Below are 22103 nucleotides of genomic sequence, written 5' to 3' on the forward strand. Positions count from 1 at the left end.
AAGTTACCATAGGGATAATTACTCCAGCCAGGACAGGTTAGGCATTTTAGAACTCACTACTCAAAGAATTAAATTTAAGTGTAAGAGAAATAAAAATTATGAAATTCATAGACCAGTCAAAATACTAAAATAACACTTTGGAAGAGAGAGAGAGAGAGAGAGACTGACTGACTGACTGTGTGAGCTGGCTGCTGGAGAAATCTCAGAAACAGTGCACTGTCTCTTTAAGAAAGGCACTCACTCACAGGAAATGGCACGTCCATTAGTCAATAAAGGCACAGGAATATAGGGTCAGCTGAGAGAGCTTTAAGGAAGGGTAAGGGAACAGACCAGTGTGATACATCTGTGAGATGCAGGAAAGGGAAGTAGCGTCCCCACCCTTGGCACCATTTGTGGGCTGACAAAGTGGTATAGCAGTACCGGGTTGAATTTGGGGTAGTGTGGACGCAATTTAACGGTATTGGCCTCTGGGAGCTATCCCAGAGTGCTCTATTGTGACCGCTCTGGACAGCACTCTCAACTCAGATACACTGGCCAGGTAGACAGGAAAAAGCCCCCGGGAATTTTTGAATTTCATTTCCTGTTTGGCCAGCGTGGCGAGCTGATCAGCACAGGTGACCATGCAGTCCCAGAATCGCAAAAGAGCTCCAGCATGGACCAAACGGGAGGTACTGGATCTACTGCTGTTTGGGGAGATGAATCCGTGCTATCAGAACTCCATTCCAAAAGACAAAATGCCAAAATATTTGAAAAAATCTCTAAGGGCATGATGGACAGAGGCTACAACAGGGACCCGCAGCAGTGCCACGTGAAAATTAAGGAGCTCAAAAAGCCAAAGAGGCAAACAGCCGCTCCAGGTCAGAGCCCCAGACATGCCGCTTCTACGATGAGCTGCATGCAATTTACCCCACGTTTATCACGGATCAGGTCCGATATCAATGATTCAACATGCCTCTAGCACATGGGCCTACACCTCAGCATGCTTTATGAAGAACCAGCCAATGCACTTACATGACCACATTCCAAATAAGTGGACGGAGGCCTGAGCCCTTAACCCCCACTGCATCATGGGAATCTCTGCTCCAGATGTTAATGAACGTACGCCTGCACACACCCAGCTCAGCAGTTATCAGACCACTTCTAGTAATGAATCCTTGATTGATATCCAAAATACTGAAGCGGCCTAGTGTGAGCTCCCTGGAAGAAAACACCACCCATAGCCAAGAGTGATCAGCTCCTATTGTCTAGCCTAAAGAAAACCCTTGAGTCATCAGTTTACCCATAAACAAATCTAGTGTTCTCCCTTGAACCATTGTATTTTCTCTACAAAAATCCCTACTCACCCCCCAGTAAGTGTTCTGATGCGTAGACCCAAGCTCTGCATCAGTTCCACTGGGACTCTATCTCCTGACTGATCGTGCTAGGGACTCTGCCTGTCTCCTGCCCTCAGGACCCTGAGCTACCACCATCACCTGGGAACCCCGACCAGTTCAAGCTTCAGGGAGCGGTGAGATCCCCTTCTTTCTCGCGCTCTGTTTTACTTTTTACCTTAGGTATTAACCTTTAATAATGTATGTTATGTTGGTTTAGCCCTCCTTGTGTAGTGATCACTATTATTCAATAAATAACTTTTATGGTTAAGCTGGTTGCTTCTCTCTCTCTTCCTGAACTTTACTCTTTTGTGTTTTTAGCTTCCCCCATTTACTCTACAGCAACGCTTCTTTTACCTAAGCTAAAGATCCCTGCAGCGCCCAAAATACTGTGGGGTTTGCTCATCAAGTAGGTTACTGTCAGAACGTGCTGAATCTGGGATGCATAAGGGTGACAGCTTGAAAGTGCTGCTTCATCCAGCCTAGTGAGTCCAGAGACATATAAGGGGTCAGCTTGAAAGTGCTGATTGACCCGGTCCGCTCAGACTTGCTCTATTAATGTTTGTGTGGGTGTTCATCCAGTTCTGGGGCTGTAGAAACCCAGCCCTAGGGAACCTAGGTCCTGCAGGATAGCTCCATTGGGAGGGGACTTGCAGCAGGGAGAAGTAGAGCTCCATATGAAAACACAAGTAACACAAGCAGTACATTAATAGAATTACAGACACCCCCCCTCCCAGAAGAGTAACCCGAATAAGTGAGCATACCCCAAAGTAACGGGCAAATCTGGTAACCAATTGGTGGAGATACGTGGGCAGCACATAACCCTAATCATGTGGTAATTGTTGAGTAGTTGCTGTGGAGTAGGGAAACTGAGGCACGGAGCTGCATAAGCTTTCTTTCTTTTCCTTTTTCAGACCAAGCTCCTTTAGCAAGGTCTCTCTCTCGTAGACTATTTGGTAACCTTCTGTTAAGAATTGTGCTTAAAATACCCGTAGAACTGTGAAATAAGGAGTTAAGAGTAGTGCCTTAAAAGTAAACGGTTTTATAAAGAGCTGCTGGTAGGGATCATTAGTGAAATAAGGAAATAGAGATGGCTGAAAAAGACCTTTTTGCTGCTCGCTTGAGACAGGAGAAAACCAACAGGTTAGAGAGATGGGTAATGAAGAAGGGGAAATGTCCTTGGGAAAGGGGGTGTTTTAAGGGTGAGAAGCCCCTGACTAAAAGAACAGGAGTACTTGTGGCACCTTAGAGACTAACAAATTTATTAGAGCATAAGCTTTCGTGGGCTACAACCCACTTCTTCGGATGCATATAGAGTGAAACATATATTGAGGAGATATATATACACACCCATATACAGAGAGCATGAACAGGTGGGAGTTGTCTTACCAACTCTGAGAGGCCAATTAAGTAAGAGAAAAAAAACTTTTGAAGATACTGAGCTATCTTGATTATCACTTCAAAAGTTTTTTTTTCCTCTTACTTAATTGGCCTCTCAGAGTTGGTAAGACAACTCCCACCTGTTCATGCTCTCTGTATATGGGTGTGTATATATATCTCCTCAATATATGTTTCACTCTATATGCATCCGAAGAAGTGGGTTGTAGCCCACGAAAGCTTATGCTCTAATAAATTTGTTAGTCTCTAAGGTGCCACAAGTACTCCTGTTCTTTTTGCGGATACAGACTAACACGGCTGCTACTCTGAATCCCCTGACCGAAGCTAGTCTGAGCTTTGAACAATATTGCACAACCCTTAAGCCACATGGGAGTGCAAAGGATGCAGCTGCTGCATGGGCATTATTTTATGCATGTCTGGACATGGTTGAAATGATAAAGAGAGGGCAGGAACTAGAGCTTGAGAAAAAACAGTTACAACAGCATTTGAATAAATGTGAGACAGACGGGTGTGACTTGATAGCAGAAAAGCTCAGAATGGTGACTGTACTTAGGGATATACAAGAGGAGAGAGACAAGGCAGGCAGGAATGCAGAACAGTATAGGAAAGAGTTAACACACACAAAAGTTCTGTTAGAAGAAGCAAGAGCTGCAACTCGCTTCTTGGCAAAAGAGAACAGGGCAGCAAAGGCAGCAGCAGACGATCAGGAGTGTGAGGCAAAGATTAGTAAAGTGCGTGCGCAACTTAGTACCCATAAGGGGGTGGTAGTAGCTGTAAGGTTAAGAGAGGATTGTGATTTGGAGCCCCCTGGGAAAATAAAGATACCCCCTGATGCTGTCCCCAAAAATCCATTTAACACCGAATGGCCACACATGCATAATGTTGCCCATTTCCACAAGGGAGGTTAAACACATAGTTGCAGGAGCCGATCTTCCCACAACAGAGCTGGCCACGGACATAGAAAGGTGGTCTCCTAGTCAAGCCAAGGCTATTTCTGAGAGACTGGGGTCCCTGAACCGTGACACAGACGTTGCATGGCTGGCCAGTGTTTGGCAAATGTACCCCTCTGCCAATGGCATGGACTTAACCCAATTGGCTCAGTTATGTGCCTCGCCTTGTGATGCAGATGCTCTAGACATAGGCATAGGTTCTTGGGAGCGGACTGCCACTGGACCCCGGGAATGGATGATGAGTGCTCTTAAAATATTACTGCCTGCGTCTTCCCTTAAAAAGCTGTACATAATGGAAGAGCAGAAACCAGGAGAGGCCCCAGAAGCTTACCTAATTTGAAAAAAATGCTGGCAGCTCTCTCTGATTCATTACCCCAGACAGAAGAGAATGGGATTGTCACTTTCCAGTATCAGGGCCATGAGTTAGTACAGAGCACTTATGCAGAACTAAATTCTCAGACAAAATTGACCATGGGGACTGTGGATTTTGAACACCTAAACTGGAGTGAACTAGTGGCAAAAATCAACCAGGCAGGAGATTTGCTGAGAGAAACTGGTGTCTTAAAAAGACAGGTCCGCAAAAGGACTACCTCAGAGCCCGTGCAGGCTATCACATTTACAAATAATGGTCCTCACTCCGCCAGGCACCCTCCCAATCCTAATCCCCCTACCTCCCACAACCCTGGGGAGCACCAACCCAAGAAGACCCTTAGGAACATGATTTGGAAGGAGCTGGTGAATTTAGGGGAGGATATGGGAAAATATGATTGCCAGCCCCTCAGCATCCTGATTAATGCTTTGTCTCAGGTCATGCGGAAAACGGGAGTTAATGCAGTGAGCTCCCACACAACCCACTGCCCCGGTATGGAATGCATCCCCCACGCCCACTCCCTGTCAAAGCCAAATCCCTGCCCCCTCCTCTGAGTGGAGTCTCTGGGAGTCTGACGATCAGTAGGGGTGCCTGGTTCCCCACGGGCCTCCCCAGCAGATCGCAAGATGTCAGTGCGACGTATGGAGGAGACCCATTGTGAGGGCTACAGTGGGGAACCCAGGGATGTTAGCCCAATTGATAGCGGACAGGATCTCCGAAGGGAGACCCACCACTAAACAGGTTCAGCTCAGCAGGTATGAGGGAGACACTGTCTCCAATGATTTGTCTCTTGGGAGTGGCCATTTGCCTGTTAAAAAAGCCATCCCAATCTCCCAGTGTTTGTCTGCGAACAGCCATGTGGTCTGTGACAAGGGGGAGGGAAGTTCAAACTGTTTGTCTAGTCAGAAAAGCAGTTTAACTGCTGGGGGAGAAAATGTCTCCAGTGTTCTGTCTCTGGAGCAGGCAGAAAGTACCTCTCAGTTTATGCTGAGGATTTGTCAGTTGTGCCAGATGTGGTTCTGAACTCAACTAAAACCCAGGAAGGAAGTGTTCCTAAGCCTGTGTCTGCTGAAGGTAATAACTTGCTCATGGAGGGAGCTACCCCAATCTCCAAATGCTTGTCTGGGAACAAAGGGGAGGAAATTCCAAACGTTGTGAATGTTAAGAATGGCAGTTTATCTGCTGGGGGAGAGTTTGTCTCCAATCATCTGTCTAAGAGCAGCCAGAATGCGCCTCTCAGGCCTTGGCTACACTTGAGAGTTACAGCGCAATAAAGCTGCCCATAGCGCTGTACCTCACTCCTCGTCCACACTGGCAAGGCACGTACAGCGCCGTATCTCCGTGGCTACAGCGCTCCTCCCCGAGAAGATTAACAGCTGCTGCGGAGTGGCTGAGACACTGCTGGCAGAAGGTGCAGGGTAGCCCTGGTTTCCTCTGCTGTTTGGGGAACAACCATGCCCCTATGTGTCATCATTGTCATTGGAACTCAGACACCTCAGTTACCCAGAGATGAAGTGCAGCTGTCTTGGATCACGCCAGCAGGCAAAAATATCACACGGTTCCTTGTAAATTGGGAACCGCTGAACTGGACTTTAGCTGGACATGACTTGATTCAGCAAGGTCCCCCAGACTGGGTAGTTCCATTAAAGGGCACACATTGTGACACGCTCATGCCAGCAATTTGGTTTAAATTCTATGGACATATTGCCATTTCAGAGGGATTTCATGAGCCTGGTTGGTACAGAGTGGAATTGGGCCAATAACAAACTTTTTTTTTTTAATTTTCAACCCTCTAATCACAAACCTTGCTCCCCTCCAACATTTAAGAGACCGAATTTCAGGACCCCATGTGTTGAAATTGGATCAACAAGAACATTTGGTTCTTCAACCTCAGACTTCTCTGAAGGAGGTTCAAATCCACTTAGAGGGCATGAATCTCTCTCACATAGCACCTGCATGTGCTCCCTTGATTGGAACTAGCCATAAGGGTTGGGATGAATGGGTAACCTGGGAATAAGTCTCATTGTCCCTTCGATGTTATCCAGGAAGAGGGATTCGTTATTGTCTATGTTGGTAAAGCATGTGTGTAAGAACAAGATGTAATATTGTATTGATTAACGGACATTAGGTCCAACCCATGGTGCTTTATGTTAATCGCGGTTTCTGTAATGTAACCACCATTGTTAGTTGTGATATTAAGTTTACTGTGCCTATATGGACTGTACAACATTTAAATGCCTATCCTGAGCTCTACAAGGAGGTTTTCCCCATTTCACTGGGAATGGGTCTCACTGCCATTAAGGCACTATTAATTCATCCAAAGGCAAATCTGGTAACAAGGGGCCGCAGGGATGTGGTCCGGGCCGCTTCTGGGAGTGGTGCCAATCCCACGGGCCGGATCTGGCCCATGGGCCATAGTTTGCCCACCCCGCCTTAGCCCTCCACATAAAGTCAGACCAGAACTCTTCTAAGATAACATCAGAAGTGCGGTGTAACCTTATAAGCAGGAAAGGTGAATAGCTTGATTTTCAGAATTGCTCAACACCCGTTACATCCACTGGTTTCACTGGGAGCTGTGGGAACTAGGCACCTCTGAAAAAATCAGGGCATCTCCCTATAGAAACTAACCCTGCACACACATAAGAATGTTTTGAACATGGTGGGAGCCTTGAGCTAACAGCTCACCTAAGCAGAAGATTATTCTTAGAAATCTTCTACACCACTGAGTTTAGAGTGCCTATCAAGAACTCAAGACTAAGGAAAGAGTTGAGTTTTTTCAAGGCCTCCAGTCATTCTAGGGACTGAGAGATTTCAGGACTGGGATGACTGTCTGTATGTTTGCAAGCATGCAGTGTTGTTGTAGCTGTGTTGGTCCCAGGATATTAGAGAGATAAGGTGGGCGAGGTAATATCTTTTATTGGACCAACTTCTGTTAAGTGAGTGTGAGAGAGAGAGAGAGAGAGAGAGAGACAGAGACAGACTTTCAAGGTCCTGAAGAAGAGCTCCGGGTAAGCATCTCTCTCTCTCTCTCTCTCACCAACAGAAGTTGGTCCAATCAAAGCTATTACCTCACCTACCTTGTGTCTCTGATATCCTGGGACCAGACAAACACAGCTACAACACCACTACAAACATTGTTTATTCTGTGCAATTCCAAGCAGCAACAGAACTGCTAGATTTATATAAAGAGAAGTGAGAAATAGACTTGCAAAAGCCATACTGGGTTACCTGAGGCATGACAGACAACAGCAGCATGTACACGCAGAGAGGCCAAGAGAGAGACAATGAGGGCACTGTCATGCAAACAATATTGATTCAGGAACAACAGAAGTTCTAATTTACCTTAGTCAAACTACAGGGGAAGTCAGTTCATAAGGCTGGTCTCTTCTGCACAAGTATGCTTCCTGGAAGCAATGTTTTGAGGTCCCAGGACTCACAAGGATTTTACATTACAGATTTCTACATCAACTAATGTTAATCCAACTTTAAACAATCTGATTTTGGCAGTGACACTTCCTCCCCCCATAATATAAAAGTGGTGTTACACAGAAAAATTACTAGGTAAAAACAGCATCTTCTTGCTCCACAGACCAGGCTCCTGTGGGTATGTCTACACTGTGTGGTAAAGCCAGGTCTGTAGGGCCTGCAGTTGTGGACTCGGTGTTGCCAAGCCCATGTTTGAGTGTCTATACAGCACTGTAAACCTGGGTCTACAACTGCTGGACCTGGGTGTCTCAGCCATGCAAACGCATCCATACTGTGCTGTGCAGACATTCTGACTAACCTCTGTGGCTTGAGCTGCGTCCATACTACAAAATGACCGGGTTTGGACCCAAGTCACAGCAGGGCTCAGGCTCTGAATCAGCCCCTTAATAGAGGCCCAAGACCGGGATTCTGAGTTCTTGCTGGCCTGAGTTACATTGATTTGTGTGTGGATGGAAGGTGCGGCGGAGGGGGGTGGCTTGGGCTTAAATCTGAGTCAGAGCCTGGGCTAGGTCTGCAGTGTAGACATAGCCTGTTGTATTAGAGTCAGATTCACTGACTACATATATTTTTACTGCTTTTTCTGCTGTTAGCCTTGCAGATGCAATATAATTAAGAGGATCTGGATTCTGTTTCTTCTTACACAGACAGTTAACAACTAAGTAGCAACTTCCAGGCCAAACCTTCTGCCCCAATGTTGTGTTTACAGCCACTTTTCAGAGTAGCACCAAACTGACATAAATCAGCTAAGAGTGAATGGCCTTTACAATATTGCTAAAAAAATAGTGAGCTAACAGTGAGCAGATTTGAGTTTTCTTAAATTGCAGTTACAGATTAAGAAAAAGTGACTATTTTTGAAGTGGCCTATTACACAGAATAGCTCTGACTGAGAAGAGCCATTTACTTTAGTGATAGAAATAAGTTTGTGCTCCTCATTATCCCTACAAAGCCAACATACCTAAGGAGAGGAGAGCTAGTGTCTCTCCCTGCTCATGCATTGGACTTGTTACCAAAATTTAAACTACATAATTACTATTGATGACACCTGAGCTAGAAAAAACCCAGCCTGATGCTCAGGGCGAATCTGAAGTGCTGTTCCTTCCCTCACACCTTACTAGAGGAGGGATCGTATAGAGAAGGGTAGTGAGCTGGGGTTGCTGACATTTCTGTGCAGGAGCAGAGTGCAGGCACACTCTAGGATAGCTGCTTGGAGAGAGGCTGGTGGGCAGGCAGGTACTCCCTCTGCTCCACAGTTTCAGTGATAGCAACCACTTCTGTAGGGAACCAGTAGTATGGCAATTTCCCCACCCACTCTGCTTTTCTCCTGTGATCTCTGCTGTCACCTCCAGTTACTCCGTTCATTTCTCTCTCTGTGAGGGAAGGCCAGTCAGAGATGGGGCAGGGACAAGGGCAGCCCTTTGAGCTCAGAAGCGCCTTCTTACATCAAAGATGCTACATGCTGAGTGGCACTGGGAGTCACATGCAGCTAGAACTGATGTCCCCCTTATCTCACCCGAGAGGTCTCATGCTGTCCTCGAAATCCTGTTCCACAGGCTAGGACCCAACCGTGTCCCGTGTCTGTCTCTCTCTCCCCCCCCCCCCCCCTGGAAGCCTGACCCTCTTCCCTCTGCGGCACCCCAAAGCCCAGTGCTTGGCCTGTGTCTCAGGGCTTCACTGTCTGCTTTCTTTTCCCTCAGTTTCCTCTCATTGCTACCTTCATCCTCGGAATTCTCTACACAGACGGACCCTGCTCTGTTTCAGCTTGCACTTGGTGCCACTCATGACATTACAGCACTGGGAGGGCTCTCAGCAGCAAGGATCAAACCTCTGCATGCAAAAGCATGAGCCTCAGCTGCCTGAGATAAAACACCCAGATCTGCCAGCCAAAGCTGTAGGGACGTGTCTATACTGCATTGTAAACCTAGGCTCAGACTCAACTTTGAACCCCCCCCCCCCCCCCCCCACACACACATAAAAATCTATCTGCCTGGGATCAGCAAGGACCCAGGTCCAAGCCCAAGTCCTTCTGAGACTAAGGTCCAAGCACACTCATTGTGCAGTATGGATGCAGCTCAAGCTGCAGACGTGAATCAGGAGGTCTATGTAGTGCAGTACGGCTGCATGAGCACAGTTGAGAGACCTGGGTCAAGCAAGTGTAAACCCAGGTTACAATGCAGTGTGGCTTCTCAAGAGCAGGCTTGAAATGCTAAGTCCACAAGTGCAGATCCCACAGACCCAGGCTTACAGTGCAGCATAGACATACCTAGGAGGCCCATCAACCTCTGTTTGTGGCCCAGCTACCACAAGGGAGAAGAGCGTGCATGGAGTGGGTTACACTACCCCTGCGTCACTCTTCGGCAATTGATGATTGGGACGTAGCTCAAGTTCCTGGCAATTTTCCAATACTGCCATGGTTGGGCAAAATCTGGGCAACCCTGAACCAGATACAACTCTAGGAAACAGCTCTAGGTATCTACTCTGTAAAAAGCAATCTCAGGCCTTGGCTACACTTGGGGATTCACAGCGCTGCGCGAGTATAGTCGCGCCGCCAGCACTGCGAGAGCTCTCTCGCAGCGCTGTAAGTACTCCACCTCTCCGAGGGGAATAGCTTGCAGCGCTACGAGCAAGCGTGCAGCGCTGCAGGCGCTGATTACACTGGCGCTTTACAGCGCCACTGTAGCCAAGGCCTCAGACTCAATGGAGCAACCTTCACTTGAGCGGAATATCATCCACCAATCTGATTAAAAATACTCTCAAAACAAATCTAACTGGAAGCCAACAGCATTAATGTCAGAGACCAGGATGATATCTCGCTAAAAACTCCCTGTTGCCAAAGGTTGGGTATCAAATTACAAAATACTTCTCTTGAAGCGTAAATTCACAAGTACAGATATTAAAGAACAATGCAACTAAGATTTAGTATGGTCTTGTTGGGGGACACAGTCACATACCCAAACTCCTCACAGTTCTCTGCTAACATTACATACAGGAAGCACTGGCACACCAAAGCTGGGCAAACAAACAATACACTGTGCATTGATGTTTCCTAATGCTTGGCAGGAGCCTTTGATCCTGTTTTGATCAAAGTGAGCTACCCATCTCTCAGCACCAGGCTAGAAGAGAAAGTGCTTAGAGAGCTGCTGCGCTGAATGTATTGTGTCACACTGGTCTGACAGCCAAGCAGACCGTTCCACATATATCAGTTCTGCATGGTTCTCTTCTGGCACACGGCCTCTTACTTGAGTGAGTCTCACACATACAGGGACTTGGCTGGAGTCAGGACACTTACCTGGAAGCATCTCACTCATCCCGGGGCTGATGTACCCCTGAAGGTTCATCTATTGCCTTCCACTCTACTGAGAACCTCTCCCTTTGCAAACAGAGGTGACCTCTCAAAGCCTCTGAGTCTTTTCCCCAGTAAGGAGATTAGCACTCTATCTATTGGAAATCTCTGCTCAGTTGTTGCCCCCTGTGTACTACACCAGCTAATATTAGCTTCTACCTCTTCTGCCTTATTGATACAAAGATACTGATGTGATCCCAAGAACTTAAAGGTCAGTGTTTTTAACTGATAGTGGTCCACATTCAAAGTCTTGATCTTTAATGCAGAAAGGAAGAACTCATGGGAACAAATATTTGCAGGGAAAACAATCAAGTACATAAGCAATGGTCATCCCCTGTGAGCTCTGATTTGTGACCTTGATACAATCACCTATAATAACTAGCTTGGTGCTACTTGTTTAAATGTCTGGCTGAGTTTATTTACATATGAAGATTCCTTCTGAGTGCTGCTTATCCTTTAAACCAGCCATTTAATAAAAGATCAAACTAACAGAAGTACTGTGTGTGACAAAGTGGGGTTTTATTCATCTTGTTATGTTGCATGTGAGTCTTACTGTCCTATACTAATACTATGTGTACCTTAGTTTCCCAGTGTACTGCACCAATACTTTGGTGGTGGGAACTGGATGTGTGATTTTTGCTGAGGCCCTCAGGGCAGGTGAGGCTGCCCAGAAGTTTGCACCTATGTAACCTGTGACCCAGGAGGGGGATGTGACCAGGTGACATCTTTTGCCCGGGAAGCAAGACAAAGAGGAGGAGCAGCAGCAATAGGGGGGTGTCGGAGGTTGGATCGCTGTAAACTGGCAGTTTGCATGTGGGGCCTGGAAGAGGGGGAGTCCAGGGTGTCTGGCCCAGGACTCCCAAGATGGACTTGGCTGAAAGTCACTGATTTCTGTGCTAACAAGTTCTGTCCTACGCTGTGTTCCTGTTGACTAAAACACCTTCTGTTTTACTGGCTGGCTGAGAGTCACGTCTGACTGCGGAGTTGGGGTGCAGGGCCCCCTGGCTTCCCCAGGAGCCCCACCCAGGCAGACTCACTGCAGGAAGCACACTGTGTGGAAGAGGATGCTGAATGCTCCGAGGTCAGACCCAGGAAGGTTGAAGCTGTGTAAGCATCTTGCCCTGGAGACAGTATGCTCAGAGAGGGGAAGCATGCTCCCTCAGAGTCCTGACTGGCTTCATACGGAGTAGTTCCAGAGCACTGACCCGGTGACTCCGTGATACTGTGATCACAACCTACAAGGTCAACAGAAATGCTCAGGGCAGGGCTAGAACAGTGGTTTTCAACCTGTGGTCCATGGACCCCTGGAGGTCTGCAGACTATATCTCAGATTTCCAAAGGAGTCCGCAGCTCCATTTGAAATTTTTTAGGGGTCTGCAAATGAAAAAAAATGTTGAAAACCACTGGGCTAGAGAATCTATTCCACAGTACCAGAACCATCAACCACAGGGTTTTAGCTTCAGAACATTCAGACCAAGGACACAGCTAAAGTTAGAACTGCTGACAGCATTAACGTATACCTATTTTCAAGAAGTCAGAAAAGCAAAGGGATGTGAGAAAACTCTGCACACCTCAAAGAAAACCAAGCAGCAAACTGTTCCGAGAATTCCAGCTTGTCTTCACTCTGCATTTTCGGTGTCGGTGGTCTGGCTCAAGAAGACAGCCCAGGACTGAAGGACATTGGGCATATACATCATTTTTACAACTTTCTTGATACTGTGGAGTCTGAAGAGAGAGACCACTTGGCCATTTCAGAAGAGAGGAACGTGGTATTTGTCAGCCACTAAGAAAATTGTTCAGATGACTTAGTGTCTTCTGATAAAACAAAAATGGCTTCTGACAGGTTAATTCTGGCAGATAGGGTAGAGACACCTCAGTGAGGAATACCAGCTTTGCACAACTTGGAAAAAGCTGGTTAAGAAATCAAATTGACTGAAAACAACGTTAAATTACACTGGTCTACAATTTTTGAGAAGTCGTCTGCTTCAGAGATAAAATGTGTATGTATTTTGATGTGCTGAATTCAAATATGACAATTAAAACAACTGATTGGCTACTGTTTCTAAGATATTTAAGTTTTTACATTTTATGTCTATGTATATTGTGTAGATAGTAGAGTTTTAATCATAAATTGTAAACCTAGGTCTTTTCATGTGTTTATGGTTGCTTTACATGATAATATTTCACCTGTCCTGTTTATGTAACACTTTAAAAATCAGCAAAAGGGTTATATAAATAAAATTTATTATGAAACAAAAGGCAAAAAACTATTATGTACATAGTTTAGTCCTATTCAGTGTCTACTCGGCGCTTCTTGGCTTGTCTCTTGTATTCATTAAATGGAGCATCTCTTGTCACTGTCCAGCAATAGTCTGCAAGCATTGATGGGCTCCATTTGCCCTGATAGCGTTTCTCCATTGTTGCAATGTCCTGGTGAAATCGCTCGCCGTGCTCGTCGCTCACTGCTCCGCAGTTCGGTGGAAAAAAATCTAGATGAGAGTGCAAAAAATTTATCTTTAGTGACACGTTGCAACCAAGGCTTTTGTATGCCTTGAGGAGGTTTTCCACCAACAACCTGTAGTTGTCTGCCTTGTTGTTTCCGAGAAAATTTATTGCCACTAACTGGAAGGCTTTCCATGCCGTCTTTTCCTTGCCACGCAGTGCATGGTCAAATGCATCATCTCGAAGAAGTTCACGAATCTGAGGACCAACAAAGACACCTTCCTTTATCTTAGCTTCACTTAACCTTGGAAATTTTCCACGGAGGTACTTGAAAGCTGCTTGTGTTTTGTCAATGGCCTTGACAAAGTTCTTCATCAGACCCAGCTTGATGTGTAAGGGTGGTAACAAAATCTTCCTTGATTCAACAAGTGGTGCATGCTGAACACTTTTCCTCCCAGGCTCCAATGACTGTCGGAGTGGCCAATCTTTCTTGATGTAGTGGGAATCTCTTGCACGACTATCCCATTCGCAGAGAAAACAGCAGTACTTTGTGTATCCAGTCTGCAGACCAAGCAAGAAAGCAACAACCTTCAAATCGCCACAAAGCTGCCACTGATGTTGGTCATAGTTTATGCACCACAAAAGTTGTTTCATTTTGTCATAGGTTTCCTTCATATGGACTGCATGACCAACTGGAATTGATGGCAAAACATTGCCATTATGCAGTAAAACAGCTTTAAGACTCGTCTTTGATGAATCAATGAACAGTCTCCACTCATCTGGATCGTGAACGATGTTGAGGGCTGCCATCACACTATCGATGTTGTTGCAGGCTACAAGATCACCTTCCATGAAGAAGAATGAGATAAGATCCTTTTGACGGTCATGGAACATGGAAACCCTAACATCACCTGCCAGGAGATTCCACTGCTGTAGTCTGGAGCCCAACAGCTCTGCCTTACTCTTGGGTAGTTCCAAATCCCTGACAAGGTCATTCAGTTCACCTTGTGTTATGAGGTGTGGTTCAGAGGAGGAGGATGGGAGAAAAATGTGGGTCCTGTGACATTGATGGTTCAGGACCAGAAGTTTCATCCTCTTCCTCGTCTGACTCAAGTGAGAGTGATTCTGGTGCATCAGGAACCGGCAGTCCTTCTCCGTGGGGTACTGGGCGTATAGCTGATGGAATGTTTGGATAATGCACAGTCCACTTTTTCTTCTTTGACACACCTTTCCCAACTGGAGGCACCATGCAGAAGTAACAATTGCTGGTATGATCTGTTGGCTCTCTCCAAATCATTGGCACTGCAAAAGGCATAGATTTCCTTTTCCTGTTCAACCACTGGCAAAGATTTGTTGCACAAGTGTTGCAGCATATGTGTGGGGCCCACCTCTTGTCCTGATCTCCAGTTTTGCAGCCAAAATAAAGGTCATAGGCTTTCTTAACCATAGTGGTTATACTGCGCTTTTGTGATGCAAAAGTCACTTCACCACAAACATAGCAGAAGTTATCTGCACTGTTCACACAAGTACGAGGCATCTCTGCTCACTTTGGCTAAACAGAAATGTGTCCCTTTGCAAAACCAAACACTGACAAATAAGACAGCATGACACTGTATGATTTCTAGAGCTGATATAGGGCAATTTGTTCAGCAGAGTGATGTAAGCTTCGTTATGATTGCATCATCCATGACTTCTAGGAAGAACATGATGCAATTCATATCATGGATGACACAATACCAGCTTCAGATTGCATCATTCATTGTTTTGCCTAAAAATCAAGTACTGTCCAAACCCAGTCATAGATTTAGTCATAGATCCAGTCAAAGATGTATTTTAGTCATTTCTGGTTTAAATTGACATCCCTTCCCTTTATAACTCACTTATCCTCCGCCATTCCCAAGCCAACGGTCGTATATACTTACCCAATAGCATATCTTGAAAACTAGAGCCAATCAACAATTTTAAGCATCATTTTCGTTCTCAGTGACCCAGAATTAGTAAAGTTTGACTACATTTATTTCAGAAGCATTTTGGCTGTAGAGCAGTGTTACCATAGGCATTTAGTGACAGACACCCGCTCATGCGTACCTGAACTATCTAGCCCTACGCATATACAGATAAAAAAGCAAATGTGCATGTGCTTTTAATTTTTAAAAACTAATGAAATCAAGATCGAAATACAAGGGCTATATTAAAATACACTGTTTTGAGCACTATATCAAGAACTGACCTAATCTGATGACCGTTTGTGAACAAAATCATGAAAAAATAGATGGCACTGTCACAGCCAAAGTTCTCAACATTGGGCTTAAGAGAAATGTTGACCAAATGCTGAGTACCCTGAAGCCTATTTCTGTAGCCTTGAACAAAATGCAGGGAAACAGCTATTTTATTGCTGACGTTGAAATTTGGAAGGGACTGAGAGATCTTAAAGAGAGACATATACAATGACAGTTAAATTACAAGCATTAAAAAAAGAATGGGACAAGCACTATCTCCAGCTCATTTTCTTGCAAATATTCTCAATACTCGGTACCAGGGTCAAACCTTAACTGCTGAAGAAGAGGAGTTGGCTATGACATGGACATTGAGTAATCATCCCTCCATAATGCCAACTATAATAAACTTCAGAGCTAAGGGTGAACATTCAAGAAATATGTTTGCTGATGATGTTTTAAAGAAAGTCACACCAGTGAACTGGTGGAAGTCACTTAAGGACTTGGATTTAGAGACTGTTGAAGTGATCATCTCACTTTTAACAGCAGTAGAGTCTTCTGCTTGTGTAGAAAGAATATTTTCTTCCTTTGGACTAATTCATTCCAAACTGAGAAATCATTTGGGACCTGAAAAAGCAGGAACGCTTGTTTTTCTTTTCCAGATTATGAACAAACAAGAAAATGAAGGCGAAGACGACTGCGTTAGCTGCAGAAGCAATGTTGACCTGGCTGACACAGTCGATTTTTTTTTTTTTAATATTTCATTTAACTATTTTAGTTAGTTATAAACACTTTTAACAAAAACAAACCTGATTTTAAAAAAACGTGAATGTTTAACTACGTTCAAAATTCATATGCTTGTTTTGTTATGTTTGCTGTTGAAGCAAAAAAATCCAGAATACATAACGTTGTTGTTTTAGTTAAATAAAACAATTTAAATATCTGTCTGGTGGTGGTCTCCTCCTAATACACCATGGCAAGAAAATCCTCCAGATATTAATGATTAACCTGTTGAATTGGAGATAGTTCACCTCCCTTTGGTAAATGAAATAACCAAACAATCATTCATTTTCTGATATAGCTGTAAAACTAATCTGAAAAGTTTTCAAAATAAATCACTTTTAAAATGTATAGTGTAAAAATGAAACCTACATCTATCTCTGAGTTGTGAAGAATATGTATTAAGGTTATAACAACCAACAAGTATGCACTTTTATGTAGAAATCCATGATTAAATAGTCTTCCTGACTAGTGATTTAAATCAATTTGATTTAGTCAAATCCACCCTGTTTACAACACAACCAGTTAATATGTAAAAGCAAAAGAGCAGACTCTTCTTTTGAAGACATAAGAGAGCATACAAGTAGTTACTTGTGTGGACTGAGCATAGTGGTAACTTTTATGTCCTAATAAGTGCGGTATGAATTAGATGCTGTGGGATTCATAATGAAGTTTCCTGACTTTTGTGTATTTTAATATAGCCCTTGTATTTCGATCTTGATTTCATTAGTTTTTAAAAATTAAAAGCACATGCACATTTGCTTTTTTATCTGTATATGCGTAGGGCTAGATAGTTCAGGTACGCATGAGCGGGTGTCTGTCACTAAATGCCTATGGTAACACTGCTCTACAGCCAAAATGCTTCTGAAATAAATGTAGTCAAACTTTACTAATTCTGGGTCACTGAGCACGAAAATGATGCTTAAAATTGTTGATTGGCTCTAGTTTTCAAGATATGCTATTGGGTAAGTATATACGACCCTTGACTTGGGAATGGCGGAGGATAAGTGAGTTATAAAGGGAAGGGATGTCAATTTAAACCAGAAATGACTAAAATACATCTTTGACTGGATCTATGACTAAATCTATGACTGGGTTTGGACAGTACTTGATTTTTAGGCAAAACAATGAATGATGCAATCTGAAGCTGGTATTGTGTCATCCATGATATGAATTGCATCATGTTCTTCCTAGAAGTCATGGATGATGTAAGCTTCGTTATGATTGCATCACTCTGCTGAACAAATTGCCCTATATCAGCTCTAGAAATCATACAGTGTCGTGCTGTCTTATTTGTCAGTGTTTGGTTTTGCAAAGGGACACATTTCTGTTTAGCCAAAGTGAGCAGAGATGCCTCGTACTTGTGTGAACAGTGCAGATAACTTCTGCTATGTTTGTGGTGAAGTGACTTTTGCATCACAAAAGCGCAGTATAACCACTATGGTTAAGAAAGCCTATGACCTTTATTTTGGCTGCAAAACTGGAGATCAGGACAAGAGGTAGGCCCCACACATATGCTGCAACACTTGTGCAACAAATCTGGTGTGTGTGGGGGGGTGGGTTCTGGGCAACACCAAAATTTCTACAACCCTGCCACCCATGCGAGTGGATAAGGGTCGGGGCAGTCAGGGGGGGTTAGGGTTCTGAGGGGGGCAGTCAGGGGGTGGGAAGTGGGAGGGAGTGGATGGGGTGGGGGCGGAGCTAGGGCGGGGCTCCCCCCCATGTCCTCTTTTTTGATTGTGGAAATACGGTAACCCTAATCACGTCCCTCGATCTGCTGGGAATGCCCCTTCTTATACAGCCCAAAATGCCATTACCCTTCTTGGCGACAAGGGCACACTTATGGTTGCAGTGCTCATTTGATGCACCTCCTAGCCAAAGACTTCAGCGTTCCAGAAATAAAGGCTAATGTTTGTTGAAATTGCAAAATACTTCGGTAACAAACATTTTGCAGCAGCTGCTCTGAAAAAAGTGGGAGGAACCAAGCTAACTCTCCCACAAGATGTGCAATGGATCCAGTTTTCACTTTCAAGGTGAAATTGTAAAAGGAAGATCTGCCTATTTCAGCTATTTATTTTTTATCACAACTACATCTAAAATGATAGTATCATAGAGTAACAACTATATTTTTTTGCTCAAACATGAGAATTCAAGAATAGTCCAGAAGGAAGACACACAGTCCTTAAGAAAGAAGTATGGGAAAAAAATTCTTTTTACCAACCTGAAGGTCCTGCATGTTCAAACATGTTCCTTTCATCATCTTCAACGCAGCTTCCTCCTGAGAAAGAACACTTCTCATGATGTTGTTTCATTTGGGCAAGCAGGCCTTGCATTTTTATTGTACTGTTTGCATTTTGCACGCATGCCTGTCTTACCCACAGGTAGAGGAACTTCATTAAAATATTCCCAAACTGGGTCTCTTTTACAGCCTGCTGCCATTATATGTCTTCCCTTTTAGTGAGAGAATGATATGGTAGATCTCAAATCAATGAAGGCTACACTCAGAAAGACCTCAAGACTTCTGGAATATGCTGCTCAAATAGTTTCACTTTTGTTTCTACAGCCTATCCCTCCCTTTTCACATTTATCTCCAGACTTCTCCTTGTCCAGATCTATTCCACCCCAATCAATCTTCTATTCATTGTGTGATGTTGCATTCTATGATTTTATAAAAATATGCTAATGAATGCAAATATAATGTAACTGGAATATGCTTCATGCAAAAGGTATCTTGTAAGGTATAATTACAAAGCTTATAATCTACTGAGTGTGGTCATCCTATCTGTATAAATGTATCATTCTTGGATCTGAAACTAAAAATTCTAAATATAACTCTGAGGTCCTATTGTAGTTATGCAAAGTGTGGGCCATTAATGGTGGCTTGGAATCTTGATGGCTCCCATTAACCAGGACAATTGGTTGTACATGGCTATTTACTTGTAAGTCTTCCTGTATACCAGTGTCCTGGCAAGTGGACAATGAAGTCTTACAGTGATATGTGATCATGTCACCTGAACTGGAATCCATCTTTAACCTGGTGCTTTTCCATTTAGAAGGAGTGGTGGGAACCCAGAGAGGGACAAAGGATTCCTGCCTTGTGCAAAAGATATATAAGGGGGTGGAACAGAACAATGAGGGCTGCAGTCATGAGAAATCACCTAGCTACCACCTGAGCTGGAACAAGGACTGTACCAGTGGAAAGGATTGGGCCCAGACTAGGAAGGTGTCCAGTCTGTGATAGAAGCTTACTGAAACATCTCTGAGGGTGAGATTTTATCTGTATTCAGTTTTCTTACTGTATTAGGCTTAGACTTATGTGTTTTATTTTATTTTGCTTGGTAATTCACTTTGTTCTGTCTGTTATTACTTGGAACCACTTAATTCACTTTTTACTCATTAATTAACCCAGAGTAAATATTAATACCTAGGGGGGAGGGATGGGGTAAACCGCTGTGCATATCTCTCTATCAGTATTACAGAGGGCGAACAATTTATGAGTTTATCCTGTATAACCTTTATACAGGGTAAAAACGGATTTATTTGGGGTTTAGACCCCATTGGGAGTTGGGTATCTGACTGCTGGAGACAGGAGCACTTCTTAAGCTGTTTTCAGTTAAGCCTCCAGCTTGTTGGGGACGTGGTTCAGACTTGGATCTGTGTTTGCAGCAGGCAAGCGTGTCTGGCTCAAACAAGGCAAGGTACTGGAATCCCAAGCTGGCAGGGAAAACGGGCTCAGATGTAGTCCCAGCACATCAAGTGGCAGCCCCAAGGGGGTTTCTGTGACCCAACCCATCACACATTGAACTTTTTGAAACTGCACTTTTAGAGAGAGGTAAGCGATTGACACTGTGTACACAAGTTTGCAGAGGGATAATACAGTTGAGGTCTGTTATTTCTCACCTCTATATATTTATTTATCTAAAAACATTTTTGCTGTTAACAAGCATGTTATCCCTGGAGACAAATCCACAGTTTAAGAACTGCAAAACTAAGCATCTCTGATGGTATCTTCTAGACTGAACACTGAGTCCCACTGGGTAGATAGAAAGATTAACCTAAATAAGCTATACAGAAGCCCCTGGAACCCCATAAGATTGGGTCCCTGATCCATGAACTATTGGAACTCATTTACAAAACTTTTCTTAAACATTACATGAATATATTGTCTCATACTATAGAATTAGACTTTATAATCCTTATTCCATGATGAGATATCTTTGAGCTATAATGTATCTTAATTAAAACCATCTTTAGATAGGTTTTTTCCCCTCAAAAAAGCATTTTATCAAAAAAATCCAATTAAAAAAAAAATAATTTTTATCCACCCTGGTTGTAAGACGACGACGACAGAAGAGGTTACATCGAGAGGAAGATATGATGCAACGGTGCCTGTAGAATCTAATGAAGCAGTAAGAAAGATGACAGGCTAATAAAAGGGGGCTTAATGCTCAATAGCAACCATGGGGTTAGAAGTATAAGAAATCCACTCTGCTAGTACAACTGTTCCTATAAAATTTGTAAAGATTTTGAAAGACAGAACTATAATCCTTACACATATTTGGCACTTTTCCTACATAGCTCCCAGAGCACTTTAACAGTAAACGGGAGTAAACATGTATACAGGCCAAAAGTTGCCAACATGCATCAGCAGTCTGATTTTCAGAGATGAAAGTATACAGAGTTCAAGCAGATTTCAGTGGGATCCCAGGGTGCTGAAGACCTCATTAAATGAGGCAATTCATTTAAATATCAAAAATTCAGATTTAGGCTCCTAACTTTATGCACCCAAGTTTGGAAATTTCAGACACAGGGTACTGGTAACTTTGGTTCCCAACCACAACTAAATATAATGATCACTAAGAAGTCTACTAGCCCTGTAATACCAAGGTTCGGTAATTTGGGGAGCTCTTACAGACAACAGGTACCAGTGTTCTATTTAGGCTTTCAAAAAAATAGCAGGTCTGCTGCTCACACAACAAACAAACTTCCAACAGCTGAACTGCTGTCTATCTAATTACTATTTCAAACATCCTGCAAAAAATGGTTAAATCTCTAATGGAAAAGACTAACAAGGAGGTTCTACTTTGCTTTTTTAGTTTTTGCAAATTCTAGGAATTTGCACTTGGTGGTTAAGATAGCAGAAACCATACAGAAAGCAGAGATGCAACAATACATCAGCTATTTGATTAATAGGTTTTCACAGATTCGAAGGCCAGATGAGACCATTACGATCATCTATTCTGACCTCCTATGTAACACAGGCCAGAGAATTTCCCCAAAATTGTTTCTACAAAAACATCCCATTTTGATTAAAAAAATTGTCTGTGGAGGAGTATCCACCATTACCCTTGGTAAATTGTTCCAATGGTTAGTTACCTTGACTGTAAAAAATGTAGGCCTTATTTCCAGTCTGAATTCCAGCCATCGGATCGTTTTAGACCTTTCTCTGCTAGACTGAAAAGCCCATAGTTAGTAGGTACTTATAGACTATAATCAAGTCAACCTTTAACCTTCTCTTTGAATTCCCTGCGTATTACACTATCAGGCATGTTTTCTAATCCTTTAATCATTCTCCTGACTCTTATCTGAACCATCTCTAATTTATCAACATACTTCTTGAATTGTGGGCACCAGAAATGGCCACAGCATTCCAGCAGAGTCACACCAGTGCCAAATCCAGAGGCAAAACACCCTCTCTACTCCTATACAAGATCCCCCGTGCATGCATTCGAGGATTGCAGTAGCTCTTTT

General features: G+C 43.6%; 1 protein-coding gene across 4 annotated transcripts in view; it reads right to left on the reverse strand.

Moving 5' to 3' along the window:
• The window catches only part of IP6K1 (inositol hexakisphosphate kinase 1), a 93136-nt gene that overhangs the window by 41946 nt on the left and 29087 nt on the right, over window positions 1-22103 (reverse strand). The window contains exon 1 of one of the 4 annotated variants that reach the window (XM_029912656.1): window positions 18574-18627. The exons of the other annotated variants lie outside the window; for them this stretch is intronic. The gene's annotated coding sequence lies outside the window, so the exon portion shown is untranslated. Of the gene's footprint in view, window positions 1-18573; window positions 18628-22103 lie in introns of those variants that run through there. 4 annotated transcript variants of the gene reach the window in all.

This window comes from Terrapene carolina, unplaced genomic scaffold (assembly GCF_002925995.2).
Source record: "Terrapene carolina triunguis isolate 2854851 unplaced genomic scaffold, T_m_triunguis-2.0 Scaffold235, whole genome shotgun sequence".
In the NCBI taxonomy this organism is placed as follows: domain Eukaryota; kingdom Metazoa; phylum Chordata; order Testudines; family Emydidae; genus Terrapene; species Terrapene triunguis.